We start from the raw sequence: 7,133 nt of genomic DNA on the forward strand, positions 1-7,133 counted from the left end.
GAGGGTTGGTGGATTGGGAAGAAACGTGCAGTAATTCTCATCATGAGGTCCTCTCTTTTTCTCCTAAACATACTTCTCGTGTTCTTTATAGTCTGCGCACACGGCAGACAAAAGTGACACAGCACGGAGTATTCGCACACGGGGACAAATACTTTGGAGGAGGTTACTTGAATTTGAAAGTAAATTATGGGAAAATTCCTCATTTACTCTTTTACCTAATGCTAGTTTTGTAACGAATTAGAAGAAAGTCCTGGTGTTTTCTTGTGTAAAGCGGCCTGGTGTTTTCCTATTCTCTACCTAGTATCTTCTTCTTCTGCCACCTCGTAGCAAACTTTGCAAAGAGCGATCTTTGCATCGAAATTTTGTGCAATTAAATTGACAATAGGAGTCAGAGAATTTTGCTACAATTGGTAGCATCCAAATTTTAGACGTTAGCCGAAGTTGGCCCCGATCTTCGCGTGTGCCCTTCGTGCTGGGTTCACCGTTGTCCGTCGTGTGCGCATCCCATTACGGTCGCAGGCGGTGGAAAACCTTCCCGGCGGTGCGCTGGAAACTGTGTGCTGGAGAGAGCGGGAAGAAACTTGACTCCGAGAGCGCCACACTGGCACTTGGCAGGCCGATTCCACCAGTCCCGGCCCTCAGCAGGGCGGACGGAGCCCATAGCGCTTGCACATTTCCCTGGCAAGGAGGCGATCGGCCCCTCGTCCAAAATTCCCGCACCGAACCGCGAGATGAGAGCGGCTGAGAGTCGAATTTCGGGGCGACCTGTACATTTTTCACTGGGCGCAGGGACTATCTCCGAACCTCGCTGGCCCTTCGGTGGCTCGGCGATGCTTCACTCACTCGTCACAGCCGTAACGGGACGGGAAGCAGCCGTTTTTGGTCTCGCGTTGCCAGTTTTATTACCACTTGTTCCAGTGGTTACTTTTCTTTTGTGTTCCCGTGAGTGCGTGTGTGAGTGTGCTTGAATTGTATGTGCGTGCAGGGCAATTGTGAAGCGAGAAATATGATTTGAGGTTTGCCAGGATGCGGTTGAAAATATCTAAACCACTGCGGGAAGAAAAATCGAAGTAAGCTGAGAAAAAAAAGGGTGTCCATCGATGGTGGGCTACATCGAAAGGTGAGCTAAGCAGCCCACAAACCCTCACGTCAGTGCTTCCTGTGATACTAACGCAAGATGCGGGCATTGTGGCCATTTTTCCTACTTTTCCTCGCCCATTGCGGGTGGGCGACAAACGATTTCTTTTCATTTCCCGTTGTGAAAACCACCAAAAACATATAGTGTTTGCGCGTGAAAAAAGTGGGTTATGCTGGGGAGAAGGAACGAGAGAAAGCGTGACACGCGAGAGCGAGAGAATGGAGAGGAAAAGTGTAAAGCGAAAGGCAGTGGTGTATACTAACCCCTAGCAGGCCAGTGTGTTGTTTCGAGCGCTGTGAAGGAATTCGGCAGGGCAGGAACCACTTATCCAGGACCACCCGAACCACGACGAGGGGCTGCTGCAACTTCCCATCCATCCCGGCCCTCCCCCGGGTGTGGGTGTAGCAGGTGCACAAACTGCCCTCGAAGCTATCGCGAGCAAGCGGGGAAAATCCCGCAAACCTGCTAACGGAAACCACCGTAACCGCCTGCTTTGCTTCGCTGGAAAAGTTGCGAGCGATGAAAATCGCTAGTAAGCGGTGGACGACCTCCTCGTATCATCGTGAAAAGTGCATACTACCGCAGCGCAGTAGGGCTGTATGGGAAATTACCGAGCGAATTTGGGCAGGCTGTCCCCGGATTGACGCCCTCCAGGCGTCGAGGACGAACGCGGGGGTTTTCTCTCTGCAGTAGAAACCGCGGCCCAGCCGGATGCAAAAACCTTTCCTGCCTTCGATTGTCCAACAGATTGGTCGTGTGTTGCCCTAGTGTGACCGTGGGAAAAAAACACACACATCCCTTGGTTCATCTCCAATAATCAACCTTCGGATGTCCTGTGTTTGAAACAATGGAGCGGAACGCAAAACGGTGCTGCAAAAGTGGGTTGGGAAAGGAGGATCCTTAAAATTGGCCAAGGAATCGGTGGACTTTTTTCTCCATAACATTTTTCAACCCCCCCCTTTCTTCCTCTGCTCTCTGGTGCTGCGAACTCTGCGCACGTTCGTGTGAATGTGTGCTGGCTGTGTGTTTGTGTGTGATTTTTCTTTCCATTGTTGCAATTCCCTGCTACGCTCATCTCCATGCCAGTGGGGCACTCCGAGGTACGAGCGAGAGAAGGGCAAACAAAGACGGAACGATGGGGGACCAAGAGCGGCCAAGTGACAGAGAGCGGGATGCAGGAGCATGAGAGCGAGCAAAGGACTCGATAGATACAAGAGACAACGTGCGAGCGTGTGTGCGAGGAATCCTGGGATTGTGCGCGCGCGGAAGGACCACGGCTGTGTGCCGCTGGAAGGATGGGGCCTACTGCCCACACACATACCGGATGTTCCGCTTGCTCCTAGGCAGGCTGGGCTCCCGCTGGGCCCTCCCGCTCGTCGTTGCAGTTCGGCCGCCAGGAGCTGCTGCACGACTCGACCGCTCATCTCGGGCTGTCGGGGACGGACGGTTCACACAAAGGGGTGGAACGAAGGGACAACTCCGTGGAGTCATTTTCGGCACGAGGCGTGACGGCGGTGGGAACCGGATGCTTGTGCGTAGCGGGTGTGTATGTGTGTGTGTGTGTGCGCGGGTATGTGGAATAATTTTACTTAGTGATGGAATTAGTGTCACGTTAGCCCGCACACTCCACGCTCCCTCTTCGGGCGAAGACGACGTTGAAGGAAGGAACGCGTTAATGGCGCAAGCTGTCCAAGGAATGATGGAAGCTAAAAGTGCCAGGACGACGGCTCAAAGATAGTGCCAGGACGACGGCCCATACCCGGTGTTACCAGTCCTTTGCACGGCTGGTAGCAGTTGCCGTGAGGAAGAGTGTCATAAAAACGGGGGATATAAAGAAGGTTAATAGATTCAAGGTGAGTGAAGATCACTCCCAGACCCGGCCTTCTCTTCCGACATCACTGACTTCCCGAACGCTGGCTCAAAATAAGATGGCCCTCCCGTTGTCCTTTCCTTGTTTTGCTCCCCCGCCCATTATACTTCCCGGTTGGTCACTCTGCATCTCTGCATCGGCTTCACGTTACGGTTTTATCTTCCGTTACCGACACTTTCGGGCTTGCAGGCTGACATCTTGCTTTTATTCCATTAACCTACTATCGAGCCGTGACCGTCCATACGGGAACCATATTGCAGGCTCCTCCGGCAGGGCGGGTGGACAGATTTAACAAATTAAATCATATCGGGTTGGCGTGGTCAGATGGTCACTGTTGCTGGTGAAAGCTTCTGCCGGGCCCGGGTTTTATCAGATTTGCTGTCATCATCGTTTGGTGGTGTAAAATTGATTTCTAACACAGGAGATCGATATCCTATCATCCTCTTACGATCATCAACAACGTGTTACTAGTTATTTAATCTATTTGATACCTCTTTGGTTTCTCAAAACATGGCATGGAAAATAACTAAAACTGCAATTATTGTAGTTTTTTTCCCAATTATTCTTTGGATTCTCTTAAGCCCACTCAATAAAGTGCCCTCCTTCTTCTAACGATGCACATATTTGTGTTTTCAAATAGATTTTGTTGTTGCCTGGCATCGTATACATACGTAATCAATTTTATTTTCACACCAAACACTGAAAATAAGTAACGGTGCTTCCAAAGGTTTAGGAAGAAAGATTTAAACATTGAATGGAAAGAACGAAAATTTACATCGTTAGAAAATTAGAACATTCATTTTTCAAGCTTTGAAGCAACCACAAACAGAATTCCGGTGTTCCAAATGAATAAACATTCAAAAACAAACAAGATGATGATTGTTGAAAAGAGGTATTAATGTAGTTAACCTAAAAAATCAAGAAAGGAAAAATTGTACAACATACTTTGAAGAAACCTCACAGCATTGTCTGTCTCTTTCGCTCCGTTGATTTTTGTTCATATAATATTTTATGTAATCTTTGCCATAAGTAAAAGGTGAATGTTTTAGTTCATCACGAAAAGAGGCACATATACTTCCAATTTAATTTGAATTTGACTACTTGGGAGTTTTGCATGGAGTTCACTTTTGGTTTGAATTTTTCAATTTAATTTGAAACACCCCTCAACTTGAAGTTTAAAATTTTGTTTCGAACTTTTGGTATGAGTTGCTCATTATTGCCCTCAACTCGCCATAACTACTCCACGAATCGCAATGCCAAATTATGATCATGCAGTGTAACGGCAAGAACCACATTTTGACCTACATAACGTGCAACACCAGCCCACCGTGCCATCATAACCACCGCCAGAGCTACTTTTAACCGTACACTTTCTCTTCCTCCGCCCGCCCCGACCACCATTCCCACCCATCGTGTGCCATCTCTTTCTCGCCCCCATCCTATCCATTGTGGCTTTTCGTAGCGCGGTGCGAAAGTTTTCCCCATTTTCGTTCGACGATATCGTGCGCCCCCCTTTTTTCCGGTGCGAGGGACACCAGCGCATTAATGGTGTTGGTGACCCCAACGAGCATGGTAACTTATCTCCACCGCCACGCACAGATAAACACACGGAGACAAACACATGTACAGCGCGGTCCCGCGGACTTGTGGCGAATATCGATGCGCGAATACTTGTGTCCGTTGGAGAAAAAAACAGGGGGAGCCCAAAAAAACAAGATAGCCTCCACCCCCCGAAAAGTAACAACAGTGGAACCGTCTTCTGTTGTATTATGTTGCTGTTCGTTTTGACTTTGAAGCTTTGCAAAACCGAGTGACGGTAGTTCATGTTTGTGGGACAATTTTCCACCAAGGTGAGCTAGGACTCGTGCTCGGAGGAGAACGTCGTTCCGGGCACGTTTGTGTGTATGATATATGTTTTGTAATTTTCCGGAACCGAGGATCTAGTGCATCGTAGCATGACAGCGTCTTTTCCATATATTTTTAATACGCTGCCCCGTCTTTTCCACCCCAAAATCCCGACTCCATCGTAATAGACCTCGAACACGCCACCGGTCCATCGTTTCGCCAATTCCTTCATATTTCTTTCTTCACTCGCGTTCCATTGCATTGCATTGCTGCGGTACAAGAATTTCTCGCCTCCTTTTTTGTGCGAAAGGTAGCAGCCCTTATCAGTAGCAGCAGCAGCAGCAGCAGTGAGTCCTTTCCCGATTCCTTTCCGACGCTCTACACACGCGCACAAACACAATGGCTCAACAACGCAGCGCCTGACGTTTGCCGTCCTGCCCAAACCCAAACGCTAGTCACCATTTCCGCTCGATTTCTAACGTCGTGACGTTGGGTGTTTTTTTTATAAGAAGACAACGACGACCACCAGTACACACCACGGCGTCGTGCACACATACACACACACACGCAACGTACTATTTCCGCCGACGTATTCGTTGGGTTCGCGAGCAAATTGTCATTGCGTGAAAAGTGTGTCCCCGTGCGTATCGCGATTCTTCACTAACCGTGCCTGGTGTGTGTTTTTCCGTTTAGGGAAAGTCACGGTGCTGTGGACGAGAAAAGAGAACAAAACACTAACGAGGATATATAAGAATATACATTCGAATACTGGGCGAGTGAAAGTAGTGACGAAAGGACGATGACGAGCAAGTGTCAGTTTTGATCGAACGAGTGAACAGTGAGTTGGGTGTAAAAAAATAAATAAATAAAAAAAACACGTTCCATTGCGTTGGTACTGGTGGTGTTAACAGTTGTACTATCAGTGCGCTTCCTAGCTTCATGATCGTGAGTCCGGTGAAGGGCAGGGGACGATTGAACACATTTTCCATACGTTTGTATGTGTGTTGTTACATCGTTTCAATCGGAATAATTCGCAAACCATTTGCAATCGATCGAAGTCATGTGGTCGAACGTAAACTATTGTGTCAATCACTGGGGAAGGGTGGGAAGATACTTCCAACCAACCCACCATCTATGTACGTTGCCTTCTCATCCTTGGTGAGCTTTGCAGTTCGCTCACTCACTCGGTGAATCACAGCGCACATCGGCGTACATGACTCGGTGTATCAGTCCGTGAAGTGAAACAATCGAAAGAATTTCCATGATGAAATCCTGCTCGACGTGGGTCAATTGTTGCATATTGCGTTCGAGTGCGATTTCGAAGGATGTGCTTCAAAGTGATTAGTCTGTAGTGAGATTGTGCATAAAGTTAATTCTATTGGTTCAAGAACAGTGTGGGATTCAAAATCAATGTGAACGATTTTTACGCCTTTTGTCTTCTTTGAGTTTACGGAGAAATTATCTTCATAGGACTGCGGAGACTGTCCTCTAGCTCTGTGTCCATATGGTCGATTATGAATTAATTTACATTGTCTTCCCATCATAAGCTCACGTGCTGAAACTTATTCCCCGATGGTTTTTCCTTTTTCTTGTAGTCCGGTAAAAAGTTGCATCGCCTCGCGCCCAGCGATGGTTTCTACAGCAAAATAAAGCAATACCATACGGCGAGGAAGTTCCCCGAGGGCAAGTGAAGTGCAGTGAAGGCAGTGTTTTGTGACAAGTCGTGGAAAGCGTAGCGTGTGCGAAGCGTGAATCGTCCCGTGGTCGAACAAAGAAGCTTTGCACCAGCTGGATGAAAACCGTCAGCCCACGATGGAGGTGTTGGTGAGGCGCTGGCTTGCAGACGGTGGAAGCGGTGGCCACTGCTGGTGCTGGTGGTATAAGTGCGCGATGAAGTGAGGTTGTTGCGGTGGAGTCGCATTGACGGAATGATGACCGATATGTGGCGCCCCTCAAACCGTGCACCTCAACACGAGCCACTTCCCGGGGGTTTTTCTCTTCTGTTTGTGAATATTCGATAAATGCAAGAAGGAATCGGTAGATTCGGTCCAGAGCGTGTGAAACAACCTTACGGGTAGTGTTTACTTTGAACATATGGTTTCCATCGCCCGCCGATGAGGCGCTTCGGTCTGGTGCGGTTTATGAGGTCACGTCCCGCGTACGGTTGGAGTGTTTACTACAACGAATTTTAATATCACCCGGTTTAAGGAAGCTACGCCAACCGGAAGTGGACGGGTGGAACCAGCGTGGCGTAAACGTCGTTGTAATGTTTGTAGTGAA

Source organism: Anopheles coustani, chromosome 3 (assembly GCF_943734705.1).
Source record: "Anopheles coustani chromosome 3, idAnoCousDA_361_x.2, whole genome shotgun sequence".
NCBI lineage: Eukaryota > Metazoa > Arthropoda > Insecta > Diptera > Culicidae > Anopheles > Anopheles coustani.